The 23866-nt window shown below is 37.6% G+C and overlaps 1 protein-coding gene across 15 annotated transcripts in view; it reads left to right on the top strand.

Moving 5' to 3' along the window:
* Positions 1-23866, top strand: part of LOC307180014 (uncharacterized protein) — a 63493-nt gene that overhangs the window by 26665 nt on the left and 12962 nt on the right. For 13 of the 15 annotated variants that reach the window (XR_013825639.1, XR_013825640.1, XR_013825641.1 and 10 more), the window contains exons 5-6: positions 11953-12047; positions 12698-22819. The gene's annotated coding sequence lies outside the window, so the exon portion shown is untranslated. The remainder of the gene's footprint in view (positions 1-11952; positions 12048-12697; positions 22820-23866) is intronic. The other 2 variants (XR_013825647.1, XR_013825648.1) reach the window with 2 other exon arrangements.

Below are 23866 nucleotides of genomic sequence, written 5' to 3'. Positions count from 1 at the left end.
TAGGATATAAAATATTTTAACTCAGAGTAACAGCTTAATATCTAAAAAGAACTTCTGCATCACTAAGAAGAAAAATGTCTTGCTGGGAACAAGTTTGGGAAACAAATGTACTTTTTTTTCTTTTTGTGGGGAGTAAAGTGCCCTCTCAAAAAAAAAAAAAAACCTTGCCTAGTTCAGAAAATGCATTGTTCTGCTTAAAAACCAGCTTAACATTTTGTTCTAAGTCAGAAGTAGTTCCTAAGTTGTATGTTTTATGATAGTTGTAACCTCATTTATTGACAGTTCTAATCCAGTGATTTAAAAAATGTGACAGTAAGGATAATTATAACCAAAACATCTAATCGTTATAATGTAAATATATATTATATTTAATTGTGGTTGTAAAAATGCATTTTGAAACTTCAAGGAAAACAAGGGTGGCCTATATGATTTGGCTACTTAATATCAAAAATGGATGATATGTGGGGGTATCACTGGATCACAGGACTCAGCATATAGTTTTACTCAGGGCTAACATAGTAAGGATACATAGCCTTTCTAAAGTTAGCATAAAGAAAAAGACACACGTGGAGTCTGGAGGAGTCCCTGTGCAGCTTTCCATCTGCTTTCTCCTTCCCATGAGCAGTCACACAGAGCATCCCCTTGCAATAAAAATACAGCAGCACGTTGTAACAGCAACAGGTTTCTGCCAGGGAAACCTGTTAAGAGACTCAGCAACCAAGGTTTTTATTGTGGGCTGGTCACATGGGCACTTTCTGCTTAGCACATACCAAGACATCAGACTTCCAGAAGGAAAGTAGGTATTCAACGTGATCCACATTATTTATATAAGCAATTTAGGCACAGTGAGCCACCCTTATCAGTTAGGGAAAGTTTTCTATCAGTGCAGGGAACTGTTTGCCAGTAAAGTTTCCTGATGCCAGCCAAGGGCCAACCTTGCAAGCAGGTCTTTCTGAGGATAGTAGTCTTAGGCCTGCTATGTTAACTCTTTCCTGTGTACGTGGGTTGAATGTATAAGAATAGATCAAAATTATAGCATTCTATGATTGATCACATTCAGGTACTGCTTAAGGTGATAAGAGTGAGTTCAAATATATGATTTCCGTTCTGTTTGGGGCATGTAAAAAAATTTTGGGAAGCCTTTTAGGTTATGTCAAAGAGTGACTTAAGCTTAACTTGTAAAGTATTTTTAACAAAATCTTTGATATACTGGCTATTTTTTCCTTTTTTCCTCCTTACACTGTTGGAAATAGTTAACTGAGAGAAGTGTGTTAATTTAAAATTTTGGGTGTCTTTCCTTCCCCACACATTAATTAGGAAATTCACCTTCAAGGAACCATTCTTTAAGAAAGAAGTCCAAGGGAATATTAAAGTTTTGTTCTATGGTTTCACATGAATTTAATTAAAAAACTGAAAGTTAGTTTAAAGTAACAGGCCTCTCCATTTGAGAAGATTTAAAAGCAGATTGATTGTGCTATCTGGGCATAATTCGATTCAGGTAATACTATTTTTCTCCCTTATCAGAAACTGAAGAAATTGCTGTAACCCCTTTGATGTATTTTCCTGCATCAAAAGTAAAAATATGGAAGTCTATTAAGACACCAAAATGTTCACATTGGTTATCTTTTGAGACAGGTTTACATAAGTAATTATTATTTCTTATGGGGTGTTTTGGTTTGATTTTTTTTCTTAATGAAAATATACTATGTTGGAAAAAATAAAAAGTTGGTAGGTTGACAGTGAGAGATTGATACTGCTATGACACCAGGTCTCTGACACCACCTGGCTTCAATTCATTTCTGATGCTAACTACCCCAAGTTAATACCAGATCCCACAAGTTAAGGGCAACATCTTCCTGAAGACTGCCTTCCCTTTAGTAAATCTTAGGGCAACCTATACTGACCAATCAGCTAAATTCAGGGATTCCTGTGACCATCTTGGGTTTGTTAATTTGCTAGAATAATTTCTAGAACTCCCTGAAAGTGCTATACTTACAATTACAGTTTTATTATAAAGGATACAACTCAGGAGCAGCCAAATGAAAAAGATACATAGGACAAAGTCTGGGAGGACCCTGGATAAGGAGCTTCCATTCCCTCACCCCTTGGACTCAGGATATGTCACCTTCCTGGCACATCAAAGTGTTCACCAACCAGGAAGCTCCTTGAGCTCTGGGTTTCTAGAGTTTTATTGGGGTCTTATCATTGGTCAGTTGGTTAAGTTCAGTCTCCAGCCCCTCCTCTCTGAAAGTCTAGAGGATAGGGCTGAAAGTTCCAATCTTCTACTTATATGCTTGGTCTTTCTGGCAACTAAGCCCATCTTGAGTCACCTCGTTAGCATAAACTCAGGTGTGCTCAAAATGGACTTCTTGTAAATAACAAAAGAACACTCCATCACTCACGCATTTTAGAGATCTGTGCTTCCAACAGAGGACAAAGACCAAATTTATATTATACATTTTTATATTTTATCTCTAGTTTTGTAAAGTTTTTTGTTATGAGGAGCGCAAATGATAGATCCAATGAGGGGATGATAATTTGCAAGGTTATAAGGGATCGTGAGCAGTAAGGGAGGTAAGAATTTTACTGGAAACCCACCAAAGGAACAGGTGAGTGGCTGTGCCTCTCTGGCATGGTAACTAGAAGGCCACCAGGAAATGGAGGCATCAGGAGAAACCCTTTATGGGTTTGTTTCTATTTATGGGCCATGTTCTGCTCTTTTTTTTTTTTTTTGGTGGCTTGTGGGATCTTAGTTCCCCAACTAGGGATCAAACCCAGGCCTTTGGCAGTGAAAGCGTGGAGTCCTGACCACTGGACCACCAGGGATTTCCCCTGTTCTGCATTTCTGCTCTATCATTACCTTACCTCTGATTGTTTTGCTCTTTCTTTTGACCTTTTATATCCTTCTCTACACTTCTGCTTACTCATAGTTTATGCTTTTCCATGAATCCTTAGAGATCCAGTTCTATCTCTCACTTCGTTATGCATATTTAAAACTTGAGTGCATGTAAATTGTCAGCCTGTCATACTGACTGGCTCTTTCCTAGGCTAGGTTGGGAATTAACAGTAGTAGACTCAGAAGACTACTACTGCAGAGAAGTTTCACTTAGGAGCCAAGGGAAGAGAGGCTTATTACAATGGAAAGCACTTCTAAAACAACATTAAAATGTTTCTTTTTAAAGAGTGCTTAAAACATTAAGGATATCAGTGCTTTTCCTAATACCAAAAGCAAAATTCTTAATATGGAAGATTGATAAATGTCATGATATAAAATTTAATCGAGTTTAATGTATTAAAAAATGTTTGGATTTACTGTTAGAAAGGAATTCTAAATCTCAAGGCTAAATCAGTATATTTATGTATATTTTCTTATTCTGTCAAAATCTTGCAATCCTTAATTAATTTTTTTTTTTAAGTGGAAAGGATTTACTTTTTTCTCTCTCCCAGTTGTTTGGTTATTCTATTTGTTAATCCATTCTTTGCTCACTGATTTGTAAACACATCTTTATCTTTCTGTGTTTTCAAACATAGAAGCCATAAAATGATTCATAAGCGCAGCTAACATAATAAAATACTTCATGTCAAAAACACTAAATGAAGTCAAAAGAAAATGAGAAATTGGAAAATATATGCAACATGTATTACTTAGTGCTAATCTCCATTAATGTATAAAAAGATTCTAAATAAAATCAAAAGACCACAGTTTAAAATGAGCAGTGGGCATGAACAGAGACAGTTCACAGAAAAACAACACTTAAACCTATGAAAGAACGCTCAAGCTCATAAGAAATGCAAAACAAAACTACAGAGAAAGTTAATACTTGAGAACTTTGCTGGAAGGACTATGGGAAAACTGGCATTTATAGAATGTTTGTTAGAGTACAAAATAGTATAATACTTATGGAGGGCACTTTGGAGATATTTATCAAAACTATAATTGCCTTTATTTTTTGATCCAGTGATCCTGTGTATCTGCACATGTGAAACAAATTGCATATGTAACATTGCAGACAGTTTTATAATAGTAAAAGATTGGAAACAACCCAGGAGCCCATGAGTGTGGAATACTAGGTTGCTGTAAAAACACATGAGGAAGCAGTCTCTGCAGTGATATATTGTTAAGTGAAAAAGTGAAATGGACAATGTTCACTTATGTTAAAAAAAATAACAGATTATATAAAAGTGGTTACCTGTAGGTGTTGGGAGAATGGGGCAGGTGTATCCAGGGATGAGAACAAGAATTTTCTATATATAATTTTTTATATAGAGAGGGGGAAGGTAGCAGAATTGATAGGTTTGGAAGGTTCTGGTGACAAGATACACCTTTAATTTTTACTGTAATGTTTTATATATTGTGTATATTTCTAAGGTATATTGTGTTCGCTGATCTGTTGATTTCTTTTACATGCTAGTCTTTAAACTATGTGTTTTTTTTGTTTTTTTAAATCTTTTTTTACATCTTTATTGGAGTATAATTGCTTTACAATGGTGTGTTAGTTTCTGCTTTATAACAAAGTGAATCAGTTATACATATACATATGTTCCCATATCTCTTCCCTCTTGTGTCTCCCTCCATCCCACCCTCCCTATCCCACACCTCTAGGTGGTCAGAAAGCACCGAGCTGATCTCCCTGTGCTATGCGGCTGCTTCCCACTAGCTATCTTACGCTTGGAAGTGTATATATGTCCATGCCACTCTCTCACTCTGTCACAGCTTACCCTTCCCCCTGTGTCATACAGAGTGAAGTAAGTCAGAAAGAGAAAGACAAATACCGTATGCTAACACATATATATGGAATCTAAGAAAAAAAGAAAAAGGTCATGAAGAACCTAGGGGCAAGACGGGGATAAAGACAGACCTACTAGAGAATGGACTTGAGGATAAACTATGTTTTAATAAGAGGTTTTCTTTTTTTAAAAAAAAGGCTATGTTCACTCATTTTTCCTCTTGATAAGCTTTTTATTCAACTTGTATACATTAAATGCCTCCTGTACCATGCATGGGTACTGTACATAATTTATACATACAGTAGGTTCTAGGTTTTCTCTGGGAGATCAATAAGCTAGGGGAAGTATAATAGAGTTAAGTACGAGGTACGTAGGAAGGAAGGTTACCTAACAGTAGAGGTGATAGGAGGGGAGAGGAGGAGGACTTTGCAACATTGGACTTCAGGGGAATTTTATCACCAAAGCTGTACCCTAAGGCAGAACCCATATTTGGGGCCAAGTAACCAAGCTAACATTGGTAGATCTTGTTCTCTGAAGGACTTTTGGTATTTTTACAGTGGACTTAGCCACCATATATATCAATATATTGCCACCAAGGGGCTTAAATTCCAATTATTAGAGGTTCCAAGGGACCTGCTTTTGTCCATTAGGTGTTCTTGCTAAAATTTTTGTAATTCTGGGTCAGGAATCATGTCAGTCATAAATGCAGCCTTTTTCATGATGTCTCTAGATAAATTTTGTCATTTTTTAATTTCACGTTGTTGATCATCACCCATTCCTTTCTCTTGGAATCATGATACCTTGGTACCCTGGCATAATTTACAGTTTTTTTTCACTTTGTAGAAACTTAAAAATCTGTTGAAGTAGTGTTAAGTGTCTGGCTTAAGTTCTGCTTGGGGGGTTCCTTTGACGCAGAATGTTCCCTCTGATGTTAGACCAAATATTGTGATCAAGCTCAAGGGGTCAGTATATCTTATAGTAACTTTAGTGACTGATCTATAATTGGTAGTTTGATACTTTCAGCTCTATTATTTTCTAGTTGAGAGATTACATGATGTCTGTCAGTACCTGGGATTGAATAGTTGGCATATCATATTATACAAGCATTGCACCCTGGGTCTGAAATTACATTGTAATGTAGGGCGTAGACATATCTACTTCCAACAGGTTGTATGAACATCTTTAACACCAATGAATTTCTACCGAAGTCATGGAACTCAAAGGTATATTGTAGAATTTATAGGAGTCTGCTGGGCATTAACACTTTCAACTCAGGTTAGGTTGAATATCATAAGGTGGCCTGCCATCTTGCATTGGTGTATTTCCCTATAACCCCTGCTTGATTGGCAGCCTAGTGGCAATTTGGTTGTTGCTGCTGATACGTAAGCTCTTTGCTGATATATACAGGGTTTGTGTCTTTGTAGACCAAGCATTTTTATCCTTTTAGAATGCTGTGATTCCATCTCTTAAAACTGCCTGGCACTTAGTAGGTGCTCATTAAATGTTGAATAAACATTGGTATGAATATAATACCAATATGTCTACAATACCATATGTGTCATCCCCTAAATGCAAACAGTGTGTTACATGTCATTTATATTTTTCTGTATCTTGTACACTTGTTCTGAGGTACTTGCACTAGTAATTTTGTATGATTTGAGTAAAGAGAATATGCACATTTAATAATTTGATTCATTAGGTTGCTAGATTGCCCTTTGAAAATGTTCCAGTTTTACTGTCACTCACAGATTATAATAGTTTTTTTCAAAAAACAATGATACATGCAAATAGTAAATAGTTTAGTTTGTACTAAAGTGGATATAGTTAAAAGTTGCCTTTCCACCCCTGGTTTCTAATCCTCAATCTTCCTTCTTCCCAGATATAAGTACTGTTACTAATTTCATGTGTAATTTTTCAGAGATAGTCTCTGCATATATAAGTTGATACTCTTGTTATAAAGTCAGCATATTGTAGAAACAATAGCCTGATAAAAATAGATCTGTGGACCAGTCTCTGACAGTGATATACAGTTGATCCTTGAACAACAGGGGTTTGAACTGCCAGGGCCCACTTATATACGAGTATTCAGTTGTTCAATAAATATGTTCTATACTACAGCATCCCGAGTTGGTTGAATCCTTGGATGTGGAACCCCAGGTATGGAGGGCTGACTGTAAAGTTGTGTGTGGAGTTTTGACTGCGTGGGGGGGTCAGCACCCCTAACCCTAGCGGTGTTCAAGGGTCAAGTGTATAAGCAAATAACCTAAATATAAACTTGGTGAGAAGGATCCAGAAGCAAATTCATGACTAGTATATAAGCAAGTAGTGTTCCTGCCAGCCATGCAAGGATGATTCAATTTTAGGAAATCTGTGAATATAAGTACCACATGGTTAGGCCAGAGGGAAAAAACATCACATGAGCAGCCCTACAAGTTGAACTTTTTAGTATTTTTATAATTTAATCAAAATCATTGTTCCATTTAGATCTTATTTTGATGTCAGTAGTCATATAATGATCTCACATTCTATTTTAAAAGGCTAGCCAATTGCCCAGTACTATTTATTGAAAATTCATCTTTTCCTCACTCATTTAAAATTACATCTTGTCAAATACTAAATTTCATAATTTATTTGGGTCTGCTTCTGGACTCATTGGTGTGTGAGTCCATTAACTGTCTTTTCTGTGACAGTATGGAATTATTTTGATTGTGTAAGATGTTACTATTTGCTGTGCCCACTTGCTGCCTGTCCATACTTAGATTCATTTATTTGACACCATTCCATATACTCTAAATTTCTTGGTTCTACATAATATTTGTGTCAATAACTATTCATCATGGCTCTTGACTTTCCCACTTTAACAATTTACTAGAGTAGTCTCCATCTGAATTTTTTTCATTATTCTATTTTGTGTCAGTTCTACACAGGGTTTTTGTTTTTCCCAGCTGCTTTTATACTTTTTTTTCCTGCCAGGTGTACCGTAAAGATGTATGATGTATATATATATACATGGGCTTTATAACAGGAAATTTTACATGTTAAAATTAATATACAGGGTGATTTTAATCAGCATACACATAGCATAATAGAAGAGCTAAAGCAGAAAAAGTAATATTTCATGATCTGTGCTTCCTTGCATGCCTATTTGCTGCACATTGCTTGTGTTCTTGGTTGAGATAGTCTTATCAAAGTAATATTTATGGGATGTTTCATGACAGCCATATTCAGAGTCCTCTGTCTTGCCTTGTGTCTTTGCATGCCTTAAACAGGACCCCTTGTCATACACAAGTCATTCAATTTTATGTTCTAAAAATTATCAATTTTGGCACTTAACATGTGACTCTGGACTATACATCAGAATATTTGGCTGTTAGTTTGAAATTAATTTATGCATAATATAATTTATTTAACAGATTACTTTAAAGCCTTTTGTTCCTTTCACAAATAATGAAGTGAAAACATGATCCATATTTCCTTGTGTGAGTATTTTTATATGATTTCTATATGATGGTATCTTTGCAAAAGTTGGAGAAATATGAACAATTTTTATTAAAGTTCTTCTCAGTTGCCCATCTAGAAATGTTTTACTTAACCATTTTTATAGTTGCTTAATTAATTTTCTTCAAAATACAAGGCTGTGGATTGTTTAACCTGTATTTTAGCACAATATCACAAAACAGGTTATCCCCAAATTTTCCTTGCACATCAGGGGCCTCAACAAGGTTATTATAAACTTGATTCAATTTCCTTTATTGAATTTGTAATAAGTCTAATTTTTAGTACATGGAAAGATCAAAATGTGTGGTGACCTATTTATAGAGTAAAATTTGGAGGGATGTGGATGTCATCATTCGGTTATTTTTTTTTAAATAAACTTTTTGTTTTTAGAACAGTTTTTGGTGTACACAAATTTACAAAGAGTTCTCATATATGCCCCACTCAGGGTCCCCTATATTAACATTTTATGTCAGTTACTATGGTACATTTGTCACATTCCCTCTCTCCTTAACCCCTGGTAACCTCTAAATATAATTTTGGTCTCTGTGAATTTTCCTATTATGGGTACCTCATATAATTGGAACAGTATAATATTTGTCCTTTCGTGTATGGTTTATTTTACTTAGCATATCTTCAAGGTTTATCAGTGTTGCATGTACCAGAACTTCATTGCTTTTTTTTTATGGCCAAATGATATTTCATTGTGTGTGTATGTATGTATCACACTTTATTTATGCATTCAGTTTGTTTATATGACACATTTTGTTTTTATACAACATATATTGGTATATATTTGTTTATATATACACTTTGTTTATAAAACACATTTTGTTTATTGTCTAGTGGATAGCCCTGCTCTACAACATGCATGTAATGTTTTGGGTTAATTGTTTCTACATTTTATTAAGCTAATTAAATTGCTCATAGTAAACTGTACAGTAGAGAATTATTTAACTCTTGCAATAAAAATCTTGAAATTGGCTCTGTAGTATTAAGATAAAACTTTGGTCTGCTGAAATTATGAGGCATCTATATTAATATCAGCACAGGCTATCCAAAAATTAACAAAATATTTTCCAATTTTAGTTGAGATACCTTTGGCATCAATGTCTATTTTCCTTGATTAAAATTGAACAGTAATACTAATTGGGTAAATAGTTTTATGTGATTTAAAATGTATTTTTCTTTTAGCTATAATTTTTAATATAGGTCAGTATTTTGTGTAGAATTGCTGTCTATTTCCTGAACATTTGCTCTTTACTTTCCTTTTCTCCTTATTCTCTTCATATTTTCTGAGGACTTTTAGTCAATTTCTTTAGGGAGGAATAAGTTCAAATCTATGTATCTATCACTCAAAGAATCATTTTCTTTCCCCCATTATACAATGTATTAAAAAATTATAAAAGGCATAGGTATTAATTGTAAAAAATTGAAGTAAAAAAGCATAGCACAATTAAAAGAAGAATATTCAGAACCACTCAGATTTTTGGTACATTTCTTTTTAGTATATGTATGTATACTGATAACATTTTTAGATGGCTCTTAAATTAACGAAAACATTTTCCTGTCTTTAAATATGAATACACACTAATCTCATTTGGACCGTGATTTTTTGGTATAACATCTCCCTCTTTTTTAGACATTAGAATTATTTTAAGTATTTTTAAAAATAAAATTTGAACATATCAGTACAGTTAACATACTTACAGAAACATCTTTGTGTACGTATGTCCCTGATAATTTCTTTTATTATAAACTTGTTAGAGACGCGATTATTTTTTGTTTGTTTTGCACCTCTTGATTAGCTGATGTGAAGACAGTTAAGTGTAAAGTAATTAGACCCACATTCAATAAGCAAATGTTGTCCATACATCCCTACATCCCTTCACACTTAATTTATTGTCTCACCTCTGACAGACATACTCATTCTGTGCCCTGCTGTCATCCACCATCCTTTACCTTCCTCTTTCAGTTCTATGTTATGAGATGCCTCTGTTCCTTTCACTTTCACTAGTTGATAACACTTTTAATGGTTGAAATATTATTTTAACCTTTTAATCTGTTTTCCTAGCACTTTCTACCAAATACAACTATTCCTTCTCATTTAAATACCTCTTAATCATATCTATTTGTTCTATTACAGACAGCAGTCGGTTTTATACAATATCCTTTTTCTTTTATAATAGTCTTTTGATAACAATAGTTCACATTAACTGAGCACATAGTAAGTGTTACACACTGTTCTTTCACTTTTTTTTTTTTTTTTGTAGTACTCCGGCCTCTCACTGTTGTGGCCTCTCCCGTTGTGGAGCACAGGCTCCGGACGCACAGGCTCAGCAGCCATGGCTCACGGGCCTAGCCACTCCACAGCATGTGGTATCTTCCCGGACCGGGGCACGAACCCACGTCCCCTGTATCGGCAGGCAGACTCTCAACCACTGCGCCACCAGGGAAGCCCTACACACTGTTCTATGTGTGCTTTGACTCAGTTTTAATGGTCAGGAAGTAAATTCTAATATTATCCCTTGTTTTCTTCAGCTGCCGTAATTGAGGTCAGTTAAACTCAGTAACCTTGCTCCCGAAATGTCACAGAGCAATTCAAGCAGTTCATCCCCAGAGTCTCTGCTCTGTAGGTTCTCTCTCATTATCTTTTTATCAATGATGCTCTAGTTGGAGGTAAATTGAGGTCCTTTTCAATGTCCAGGGGTAACTGTGCTCCTAGGAAGATCAGGAACTCTTTAAGATTTGCCCTTTTTTTTAAGTTTAAATGCTGGACCAGCAAAGTAGAGGCAATCATTAGAGTATATAGGATAGGTGTGTTAGGATTAACCGGGGTACCTTTCTAATAGAACACCTGGATAGGACCCTTATCTCCACATCTGGTTTTCAAACACACAATTGAACCATACAGAAAAGACCTTTTAATAAAGGCCATTTCCTCCCAAGTTTGGTTCATTTTAGAGATAGCCAAACCTAGAATTGTTCTAATTGCTTCTACTTGATATAATAATCTCACCAACTCTGGTGTTAGTATCATTTTTATTACATTTCAAAGACAGGTTATCAAACCAAGAGAAGTTCAAAACTCATCCAAGCATGGCCAGACAGTAAATTGTAGACTCCCTTTTTGAACCCCTGTCTTATGATGGAAGAGCCTAATCTCTTAATTGCCCCAGGATACTACAGTGTCATCTTTGGACTTTCTTAATTACCCTTGACCTCTCTGGTATTTCCTCTTGTGATGTCTCCATCCTAACAACTTTTATTATACACATGTTTTCGTGATTTAACCACACTCCATGGAAGAAGCATTTTAAAAAAAATTTTTATTGGAGTATAGTTGATTTACAATGTTGTGTTAGTTTCAGGTGTACAGCAAAGTGAATCAATTATACATATGCATATATCCACTCTTTTTTAGATTCTTTTTCCGTATAGGCCATTACAAGAGTATTGAGTAGAGTTCCCTGTGCTGTACAGTAGGTCCTTATTAGTTCTCTATTTTATATATAGTAGCGTGTATATGTCAATCCCAATCTCCCAATTTATCCCTCCCCCGCCACCCTGAAGAAGCACTTTAGAATGAGACTTGTTCCAAATTACTCAGTTGATTTCCCAAGTAGAGATCTGCCTTTTGGTTCCTTTATCTGGCTACCAGGATAGAGAGATTCCTGGGAGCCAACCTGCTATCAAGTCAACTGTTTTACCCCAGATGTTTCTGTCCAGGTTCAACCTTGGAAATTCAGGCTCCTCAATCTTCAGGTCTTCATCCTCCATTTGACTTTCCATCTCGTCCACGGAGGATTGCTGAGTTAAGTCAGGTGAGCGATCATTCCATCTCATTATCTTTCATGTTGTTGGGACAAGGGCTGTCTTTCTGTCAGAGGGGGGAAGTTTTATTCCTTTAAACTACAGAATAATTTATAAACTATAATGCATAGTCCAATTGGTTGGTTTTAAAGAAAATCCATTAAAAACAGAGCTTTGCTGTGCCTAAACTGAATATCTGTCTGTGTTCCTATTGATTATTACCTACCATGGGCCTTGCAGATATGCTCTTCCCCACATCCTCTGATAAGTAAATTATAATTGGTGTACATATCATGTACATTGTACAGATAATCAGAGTGTGAATTGGAGAGAAAATAATTTTAACAAGATCAGAATGCTTTTTAAGTTACAGTTTGAATTTGAAGGCTCTGCTGTTTGTGGCATTTTACATTCCAAGGAAAGCTTTGAATTGTTTGGGATTCAGTTAACTCACATTTCTCAAAGGAAGAGAAGCATGGCTAACCTTCACACCTGTGAAAATTTCCCCATATTTGCTTGGGAACAGATGACCCGTATGCACTTATATATTTGTCTAAGGGATACATGTGGTTTCTCAGCAGTTAAACCTTCATTCAACTGAAGTGCAGTTAGCCTTCCCCAACAGGGCGGTTTTTTCTCAATAAGTTTTCTTTTTTAATAGGAAAGAAAACGGTCGTGCACAGAGGGAGAATTGATCACCGTCTGTTCTTCAAAGACACTTCTGTGGCAGTTGTTGGGGCTACTAGTGCTCACTGCCCTGACAGAGACCTGCTTCGACAGGGTAGGAGGAGGGTGGGCTTTGGGTGTCAGACCTGCATCTCCACTGTTAACTACAGCCCTTTTGAAAGTCAGGCTTTACTCCTTTTCCAGGGACTCCTTTGGGATTGAGAAGCTTTCTTTCTATTTATTGGCCTTCAGCCTTGACTTGGCCTTGAAGTTTCTGAATTTCTAGCTCACAAGTTTTTTCAGGTTGAAGTTAAATATACTTAATTCACATACGTGTGAGTCATTTCAGTTGTAATGTGCGTAAGTCCTTAGACCAGGCACAGTTTCTTACCTGGCCACATGGCCCTAGTGAGAATAGCATCCCTGTGTCAGGGCTGAAACAGCGAAGCAAAGTGACTGATAGACCCAGATCGCTGGAGCCCAGATTCAGAAGCAACTAACATTTATTGAGTAATTCCTGTGTGTTAGACACTGTTCATGTATTAAAGCATTTAATACAGCAACCCTTTCCTTTAGGTTCTGTGAGTAGTCTTATCCAGATTTTACAGGTGGGGTAATTACAGCTTACACAGTCTAGATGACCTGTCAAGGGTCACACAGCAAGTCATTTGCAAAGCAGGGATTTGTACCCAGGTGATCATACTGCAGGGTCTACACTCTTAGCCACTACATCAAGGCCCCTCATCGATTGCTGTTTCACTCTCCTTCCCCTGGCATGTGCAGTTATTCCTTCTTGCCCCCTTTCATTTATCTGAGTCTAATACTCTCTCTCTCTTTTTTTTTAAATCATCCTTCTCACCTCCACCTTCTCCAGCCCTTCATATTCAGAGTTTAACCACCTGGCTGGGAAAGCTGGCAGGCTTATACAATAAATAAATCCTCATAAAATTCTCAGCAAAGCAGATGGGGGTGAGTGTGGGGTCATTTATCCTTCTTTTGGAATATAAATGGGGTATGGGGTGTAGGGATCGTGGTCTTTTGGCATCATTGTCTCCTGGGAGCTCGGGAGCATCAGTGGTTCAGCTAGAGTGGTGTGCTGGCTTTTTGGGGTCCATGTTGAGCCAGACAAGTGAGGGGCTTTGTGGAGTCACTGAAGAATGAGTTATGTGCCCCTTGGTGCCTCTTGGTGTCTTTCATTTGTCTCATTTTAAGACTTCTCCTTTTACCTTTAAAATGGTAGTTGTGTGTGGTGGGCTTACTTGTTGAAGGCTTCTGTTTTTAGACTCTAGCTTATTCTCTGTGCCTTACCTCCCTGCTTCTGCCTTTGAGGCTTTAACCCCAGGTGACTGAGCTAGTTTGGTAGCAGCTTGACTGTTAAGTAAATGAGTGTTCACAAAAGGAGGAATTTTGAACTGACCTACTAAGAGGGTGGGCAGGGCAATTTAGGGAGTCCTTTGTAGTTTTCCCCCCATTAATCTTTAGCCTTGTACCATATCACTAGTGAGCTCTCATTTCACAGTGCCTATGAGTTCGTCTGTCTAGGAAGTCACTTATTTTACCCTGGCCCCTAAGGAATGCCAAATATCAGGAACTGTAATCACTTACACTTACCCTGCTGTTGGATGCCTAATGTCCCCTCACACCAAACTGTAACATAGCTTGAGGCAGAATCTGGGAAGTGCCTTTAGGTCCAAGGAGCAGGGTGGTAGGATGAAGACTCACTTGGCATTATTAGACTTTGCCATGGTTGACAACCTGCTGCTGCATCAGAAGAACTGGTGCATCTCAGAAGATGTTTGAGATTGAGTTCTTTGGGGCCACTGCTAATACCAGAGCTGTCCTGGGGTGGACAGTGCCGCTCCCGAGCCTCAAGGAAAGGGGTGTGTGGTTAAGAGAGAGAATACAAATCCATATTCTATAGGGTATTAGAGCTGAATAGACTAATTGCCTGATTAGGCCCTATAAGTTTCTGTGTGTGAACACTGAGATCCGTGGGTTGGGTGTGGGTGGCTTGTCTGGCCCAGGATAGATTGAAAACTCAAGGAAACTGCATGAGCCCTTCTAGTACTTTTGCTTTTGGTATTTAAGGGATTTGAGAGTCTTGGCTTAAGAGGGAAGTAGGGAGTAAGGTGTGGGATAGTCAGCATTTCCTGTCATACAGGTTGATGCTATTAGGAGTTCTGTTTGAGAGTTATTAGGTAAGGGAGATAGGTAGGGCTGAGGGCCTGAGGGCTTGGGGCAAGAAGGGAAGAAGGGAAGGGATGGAAGATCCATCTGGAATCGGTTTCAAAGAAGAAAGACTTCATAGTGCTTTGAAGAAATCAAACATCAGTCCAAGAAGACATGTGATCACAGCAGCTATCTTCACATCACCCCATCTCCTTGGCAGGGCTCAGCCTAACCTCTGCCCCCTTAATGCCCATCCTGGTTCTGTGTGTTTTGGAGCCCAGCGATTGTTTATGCTCTGGGTAAGCTCAAGCACTGGGAGAGGGACCACTTGTGGCTGTCATTTAGGCCACGAAAGCAGCAGGGAAGGGATGGTTTCCTGTGGAATGGGGATGTGGTGTCAAGCTGATGAGCAGCAGAGGAGCTATTTGGGGCAGCATGGAGGGAAGGATGCATATCCTGTAGGAATCAGGGGACACAGGATTTTGTCACCTATCAAGTGCCCTCAGTCGGGGATGGCTGCAGCTCTATTACACAACCCTATCAAGCAGGCACCGTAGTTATTAGCAGTGACTTTGAAAAAAATTATTCTTTTGCCTCTTCTCTCTCTCACTCCCAAGCTGCTCAATATGTTGAAAATGGAGTCCAGGGACCATCGTCTTTATATAGAAAGTTCCAACTTGAGATGCCTTTATTATTACATCCAAGAATCCTCTCCACTCTTTCCCTGGCTTCTCATACCTGTGGGATTGATGGGCCAGCCTGTGTCCTACCAGTGTTTCCTGAGTATTTATCACTGTTCAATTTGGGGGTTAATGGGAGAAGGATGGCGGAACTACGATGGATAATCAAGTGTGTTAAGATCTTAAAGATTTTCTGTGGATTTCGACGTGCCTCAAAGAACCTTCCTGTCCGGTAAGTACAGGATAATTGAGCAACATACATAACTACAGACATTAGATTGTAGGCCATCTGATTCAGTAATTTGACTTGAAGCACTTCCTAGTTTGCATGTTTTACACTTGAGGATAAGGTTAAGAGAAGTTAACCTATTGAGAAGTTTTAGTTGCTGCTGGAACTATGTTCACTTAATACAGGACGCCAGTATTCTTCAAAGATGAGAGTTCCTCTGTAGGACAATAGGAAGAACATGCAACATTTGTTCCCCAAGGAATAGTACACCATGGTAGACAAGGTTCTGGGTCCCCTGAGGGGTCTCCAATCATAGTATTGCTGAAATTCCAGCTGTCCTTTGGGATGGGATGTCTTTGGCTTAGCTGTACTTTTTACTGGCTTCTGCTTATCAGGACCAGAAGGCTGTCCAGACAGATGCTGCTATGATGAACTCTTGGTGTTCATCTTAGGAACTCACTGCCCTTACAGCCTTTTAACTAAGTGCAGTAGTTCAGCATGTGTTCTAGAGTTAGGAGGTCTTAGATGAGACTCCAAAATAAAAGATTTAAGAAATCCCATACCTTATGTTAGGACCAGAGCACGTGTTCAAGGATGTAGTGAGATGGTGTTTTGTTTGTTTGTTTATTTATTTTTAACATCTTTATTGGAGTATAATTGCTTTACAATGGTGTGTTAGTTTCTGCTTTATAACAAAGTGAATCAGTTATACATATACGTATGTTCCCATATCTCTTCCCTCTTGCGTCTCCCTCCCTCCCACCCTCCCTATCCCACCTCTCTAGGTGGTCACAAAGCACCAAGCTGATCTCCCTGTGCTATGCGGCTGCTTCCCACTTAGCTATCTATTTTACGTTTGGTAGTGTATATATGTCCATGCCACTCTTACTGAGATGGTTTTTAACCAGAAGGATGGTTGCGGGTATTGACCTCAAGAATAATCTGGAGCAGGTTTGCGATGAAGAGAACAAAGATTACCCCTGCTTTCATCGGGAGGAGAAATGAGCCTGATGCCTTTTGTTTGTGGTATACTTAGCCCATAGAGCTTTGTGATGCCTACATTGATATAGGCAATCTTTGATCACTGCCAGAATGGCCAGTGCACTTTGCATTTATTACCCTGTATTGAGTTACTCATCCTTTGGATGAGTTGCTTTCGGTGCTTAGTTTCTGAGCTTCCTTTGCACTTTCTGGTTCACATCTCAAACGCATATTAAGAGCAGTCAAGAAAAGAAAGATTTTGTTTATTTCAACCTTTAAAAGTGACATACTGGCAGAGATGGGAATAAAACCAGCTTCTGAATCATCAGTTTCAGATTCCAGCACAAAAAAATTGGCATTTTTAAGTGAAAAGCATATGGTTTTATACATGTGGGAACTACAAACTGGGCATGCTTTCCACAAGAAGGGGGGAATAAATACTTTTTAATGTGTCCTTGGAGTATGGGTGGGACTCATGAATATACTTCCCTGCTTGGCTGTTTTATTGATTTGAAGGAGTCCCATGCAGCGGCACAAAAGATCTCTCATCGTTGGAAGTTAAGGTTAGTTCACCTTTGCTGCTCCCTCTCTACGTTGCACTGGAGTGTGTGAAGTAGAAATGTAGGTCTCATAGTTTGTCCTAGACCCCATCCATACAAAGGCCCTTTTCTAGAACCTCTTAGCATATTGTGAAGTGCCTCGCATCATGCACCCCCAGTACTAAGAAGAAATCAGAATTGCCTAATGACAGCATTGGTCAAAGTGTCCCTGAAAGTGAACTAGGAAGCAAAACTTCAGATGGGAGTTTGCCATCGCTGTCAGTAAATATGCAACAATCTTTTAGGTGGTGAAATTCTTTAATGCCTAGTTAGTAATAGTGCCTATCTTCAACAAACTTGCTATCTGAAAATATTCTAATATACTTTTGTCACTCATAGTGTCCCCTTGCTCTTTGGGAATCATGTTTGCAATAGATTCTCCACTCATTGGCTTTAAGGGCAGTTTTCTTGTAAGTGGACAAGAAGCTGTTGTATACTGCTAGCACTTTTTGTCCTAGCCACCTGCGGTTCTGGGACTTCGTGGTCCTCAAATATCCCCTGATGGGCTGGGTTGTATTTTCCCAGATAATCTCTGTTAATACTATTAGTAGACATTACTATTCCTTTCAAGCATTCTACTGCCTAGGACATGTTACTTGAATTTTCATTAAGTTAAGGTTATTCGGACAATTCCCTACATTGGTAGTGCAGGTGAGCTTTCTTAGTTTTTCAAGAAATGCCTTTTAAAATATTTGGTTCTTTGAAAGCATGTAAGTGCCTAACTCCTCTTCTAGTTGTCTGTCTCCTAAGTATGCTCCTGTAGATGCTTTGTTGCATTGTAGACAGCCACTGCTGGAGAATTGGCTGTCCTGAGACAGGATAAACGTCTTAGACATGGTGCTACTCTATGTTTCTAGTTTAATTGATTCTTCAGATGGAATGTAACACCCAATTGGCAGCTTAAGCTCAGCAAATCTTCCTATGATATGGTTGTAATGAACTTCCAATTTTGGTTTCTCTATGGACAAATTAGCAAGAAAATCAAATGTAATTGCATGACTTATCCTTTGGAAATCTCTGGTGCAGAGCACTGTGTTCCAAAGTTTAGACTTAGTAAAAATTTTAGTAAAATTTTGCTGCTTATTGAAAAACTCATTGTATCTTAAGGTCCTTTATTTCTAGTAACTATATATTCATGCTTACGTGTATGATAAACCGGTCACTGTTTTTTAGGTGCAATATTAATTTACCTGGGTTGCTTCCATCTCGTGCAAACAGGCAATGCAATCAAGTTGTCCAATAAAGTCACAGGTTTGGCATCCGTCTTTGAAATATTGAGCCACTAATTGGAATTTGTAGTGCAATAATGTAGCCATTTGCTATTGGGTCAGTTTTCTATGGGAAGTTTAGTCTTGTCATCACTTTATGGCAGATAATACTGCAAACCTGGATAACTATACTTTTCCATATTTGTGTCTTTACATTAAGTAGCATTACTACTGTCATATACCTAAAACGTCAGTCACCTACTTTTTGTTTATGCTGCCAGAGGCTTGCAATGGAGTTCCCCAATTGTCCACTCTGCTTTGCCTCTGCAGAGGTGACATTACAAGTCAACGTCTCAGGGTCTCTTCCAGTTGCATTTCATTAGGATCCCTTGATTCTATACCAATACAATAAGGCTTTTTAAAAAAGAAAGTTTGCTAGGTATCCTTAGGTGCCTATTTACTTTTTTAGGGAGTCAATTTTGTCTGAATATTTGGCAATGTTAAGTAGGATCCCACTGCCAATCATATCTTTCACGAGCCTTGACGAATTCGGTGCTGTGTTTTTGTGTTTTGGACAGAAGACCGATTACCGTGGATCTTACGTATATTTCATTTGTCTTTACAGTGTTGTCTTTTATAAGCTATTAGATGAATTTTAAGAAAATTACTCTTAGTAATGCACTGCTTGCAGCGTTGGAAACCAGCAAGTCAGTAATAAAGGCATTTGGTGGTGAAACATTTTTAATTAAATTGTATGTCTGCTCTTGATCCTTTATGCTGAACGTTTCATGAACGTATTTGATTTATCACCATTATCATTTGCAAATAATTTTACAATACCACTCTCTAATGCACTGATAGCATGTGTTTATCCGGGCATACTTCTAAATGTTAGATTTGGTACTGTCTCAGAGTTAGGTGATGCTCTGTACTAAATTTACCCACACTGCTATTTAACAGGTGACGAGCTTGCATTCTAAGTTTGGTTCTTGACAGGCCAAAAAGTATACGTAGGTAAATTTAGTCGTAAATATATGCGTCATTCTCTGGGCTCCAATATTTTACGGCCATTGTTTCATTATTAATTCCACTGCCTATTTTTTCCCCCGGTACGCAGGCCTCTCACTGTTGTGGCCTTTCACGTTGCGGAGCACAGGCTCCGGACGCGCAGGCCCAGCGGCCATGGCTCACGGGCCCAGCCGCTCCGCGGCATGTGGGATCCTCCCGGACGGGGGCACGAACCCGTGTCCTCTGCATCAGCAGGCGGACTCTTAACCACTGTGCCAGCAGGGAAGCCTCATTCCACTGCCTATTAAATCTGCGGTAATAGTGTGGCGTTTTCATAGGTTGTAATGGGTGTTTTCACATTTGTAACTGAACTGTAGAGAAGTTGGAGCTAATCCGAACTTGTAGCCAATTGGTACATGCATCATTACCCTTTGGGAATTTAGACGGTTTGATGTTCATGTGAATGTAGGAAATTAGTGTCATCAGCAGTGCAGTTTAATACCTCTGCTACATAATCAAATATTGAGATTGGTAGGAATTTGGCGCCATCTTGTGGATACAAGATAACCACTATGTTAGCTTTTATGTTGTACCTCATTTGTCCACAGGGCAGCACCCTTTGTGAAATCACTACAGATCAGAAATGCCTCCCCAATTTTCCAGTAACATTACAATCTGGTTCCTCCATTTTGAGTCACTAATATATTTCAGGGTTGTTGTTGAGTGTCTTTTATTGTTAGACATTTAAATACTTTTAAAGAGTAACAGGGTTTTAAGCCCCAATAATTGTGTTTTTTGGTTGTTAAAGGTATTAATAAGGCTATTTACTGGTACATTTAGTGTCTTATTCAACCATTTACAGTATACCTCCAAAGTTTGTGCATTTCTGAGAACAATTAGCAATGATTGTGGAAATTTTCCACAGCTTGTATTAGTGGTATTGGTTGCATATTTCCCTTCAGGGATTATTACTCTAAATGTAAATGCTCCAGTGATGGTAAGACAACAATAATGTTGTAAGGTTTTTGAGGACATTGAGATTGTCAACTATTGTAGGTTATATATCGCATGTATATCATCTATAGTCTGATTTTCTTGTTTATAGATCAATTTGATCATGCGATATGTAAAGTAGTAGTCTTGCCAATTACTGTAGATCCTCCATAACATGATAGGAACGAGGTTTTCACTCATAAAAACTCCAAGAAAAGTTCATCCAGATTTTGCATAGTTTAGTGGACAAAGAGGAAACATAACGGAAACTGTTACTCAATTTACTCATAATATGATGCCTTTTGGATATGTTAGGTTCATCATTCTCACAGAAATTTGGTCTCTTCAGTCTCTTCTAGAAATGGAAGTTTGTGAATGAAAACTTCCATTAACATCACAGTCTAATAGTACTAAAGAGCAAAAAATAATTTAGTGTTGATAAAAGCTGTTTATTTGCTTGTAATATCATTAACTTTATCTCCACATTCACTGAGGTGTGTGACCTTTTTAAAGTAGGTCAGTGTAATTATTACGTATATTACAGTGGCTGTTTTTCTTTAATTTTAGGTGTCTTGCCTCCAAATTTATGGAGGGTTTTGTGCCCCTTGTCAGGAAATATTTCAAGGTTTGTTGCCACCTTGTGGACACGAAGTTTTTTCCCCCCCAAGACTCTAGTACCGCATTAGTCCACAACGTGTCGCCCTTTTGAGTGATATTGCATTGCTTGCATCACAAGTATGGTTCTGATTGAGAGTACAGTAAACTGATGACTGTGCAGTGAGCCAAAAGTATATTTGAGGAATTTCAAGGGTGTTTGTTTCATTTCTTGATTTTGCCCAGTTACAGGCTCTGGCTTATAAAATTTGACGTTGGTGTTTGTGTGCAGTATAGTGTAGTGCTGATGTATAATTGGTTTAATTCGATATTCCTACTTATTAGCTTTGTCCTGGTTTATCACTAGCAATTTAAAAATTTCACTAGCAAATTAAAAACACATGGATGATGTCTTTATATCAGATAACAAGGACCGTGTTTCTCCTAAAACCAGTTGACCTCACTGGAGTACATTACTCCATATATAAAAAAATGCCTGAGGGAGTGTATTGTTAAAGACTTACTGTGCTATTCCGAAATTTCCAAGTGTTGTTATTTGATATACTTTTATTGTACTATTGTTGCAGTAACTTCAGCTGACTTTTGTCAAACATAACATTGCCCTAGTAAGCACATGCTCTGTGATAATCTGATATGGATACCAAAAAGCATAGTATGTGTTAATGTATTATTGGTTATAATTGTGCTTTGTTTTCCAAATTATTTTAAAAATTATCTAGCATGCATATGTATAATGCAGTGATGAGTGGTGGTTTAATTTTGCTGGTGTTCTCTAGTAACCACTATTGTTTGTTAAACAGTACTTTGAGCTGCGTCTCACTTGGTTTCAAAAATTTTTGCTTTTTTTGTCATGGCAAAACTTGTTTAGGGGGTGTGCTTTAGTATTGTCACCTAGGTTGCTCAGTACGTTATAGTGCTTTACATGGAGAACTTTTCATTGTTTACTTTTAGTTCAGTGTTGCTATTTAGATTGGGGTATTCTAATATTGTTAACCATTTAGCCTTTCTTTGCTCCTCCAGTTGACTGCCTGTAATTTTATTAATTAGCAAAACGTTAGGTATTAGGATCTGCCCACCATGGACTGAGTGGTTCTGGAGGGCCTGTTACTTGCTGTATTGTGAAACCATAGATCCGTGATTTGGTATACTGCCAATGTTAATTTAATCATGTGATCAACAAATGTGTCCCAGAATTTTATCATGGTGAGTGGTCATTGTTTCTGACTGCTGTCGTTACTTATTGAATAGCATTAATCTAAACCATAGTCACCAAGGTGATTGAAATATATTTGGTAGGTCTTAGGCTTTTTCCACCATTAAGAAAATTTTGTCTTTTTTACTGCCTTGTATTGGTACTGAATTGTCATATTTTCCTACCTGTTACTAAAAATAAATGTCTAGTTGTTGGCTCAGCAATCCCTTTGTATTATAGATGTGGTCCTGCTAAGATTTTTCACCACCTGTGGTCAAATGTACTTTTCTGTTTTGGAGGTTCTTCAGTGACTGTTCTTTACAGTCTTGCCTCTGCTACTTCTCTGCTAGATCATTATTTAGCCCAGCTGTATTACGGGATCTTTTGACTTCATGGTATCACTGGAAAGCTTACATGTCCTAGTGGATGAAAATATTTCAATGGTAAGACTAATCTCCATGTGGTATTTTATTTTATCTCTAATTTTTGCTTATATGTTTATGGGTTATGCCTACACAGATTGGGCAGTTTGATGCTGGCATAATGTTGAAGGACATTTCAGGTTTTGTGTGGACATATTTTCATTCCCTTAGGTATCTACTTAGCATTGCAGTTGCTTTGTAATATGGCAACTCTACATTTAATGTTTTGAGTAATTGACAAACTGCTAAAGTAACTGCAGCATTTTACATTCTCACCAAGAAATTTATGAGGATGTTAATTTAACTCCATTCTCACTTATTTTCTATCTTTTATAATAGCCATCCCAGTAGATGTTAAGTACAGTTGACTCTTGAACAACACAGGGGGTTGGGGGCGCTCATCCTCCTCACAGTGGAAAATCCACATGTAACTTATAGTCAGCCTTCCATACATGCAGTTCCTCCTATCCGAGGTTCCGCATATGCACAGATTGTGTAGTACTGCAGTTTTTACTATTGAAAAAAAATCCACCTGTAAGTGGACCCACACAGTTCCAGCCCATGTTGTTCAAGGGTCATTTGTTTCTTGTATCTCGTGTTTTTGCCTAGTGTTTCTGTGTTGAACAACTTTTCATATGCTGATTGACCATTTGTATTTCTTTGGAGAAATGTCTATTCAAATCCTATGTTCACTGGAATTGAGTTATATATTGTTTTATATGTTGTTTAGATTTTCATTCAAAATACTAATTCTTTTTGTGATTTCTTCTTTGACCCATTGGTTATTTAGGAGTTTGTTGTTTAATATGCACATATTTGTGAATTTCCCAAATTTCATTCTGTTATTGATTTATAATTTCATCATGGGAGAACATACTTTATATGATTTCAATTCTCTTAAGTTTGTTGAGACTTGTTTCATTTCTTAGCATCTAGTCTATTCTGGAGAATGTTCCATGTGCATTTGAGAATAATGTGTATTCTGCAGTTGTGTGGATGTTTTGTAGATGTTTAATAGATCAAGTGGTTATTTTTTTGTTTGTTTTTTTTTGTTTGTTTTTTTCAAGT

The sequence above is a fragment of the Stenella coeruleoalba genome (genome assembly GCF_951394435.1).
Source record: "Stenella coeruleoalba genome assembly, chromosome: X".
NCBI classification, from domain to species: domain Eukaryota; kingdom Metazoa; phylum Chordata; class Mammalia; order Artiodactyla; family Delphinidae; genus Stenella; species Stenella coeruleoalba.
The sequence above is the reverse complement of the archived record's forward strand: the minus strand, read 5'-3'. Positions and strand labels throughout refer to the sequence as shown.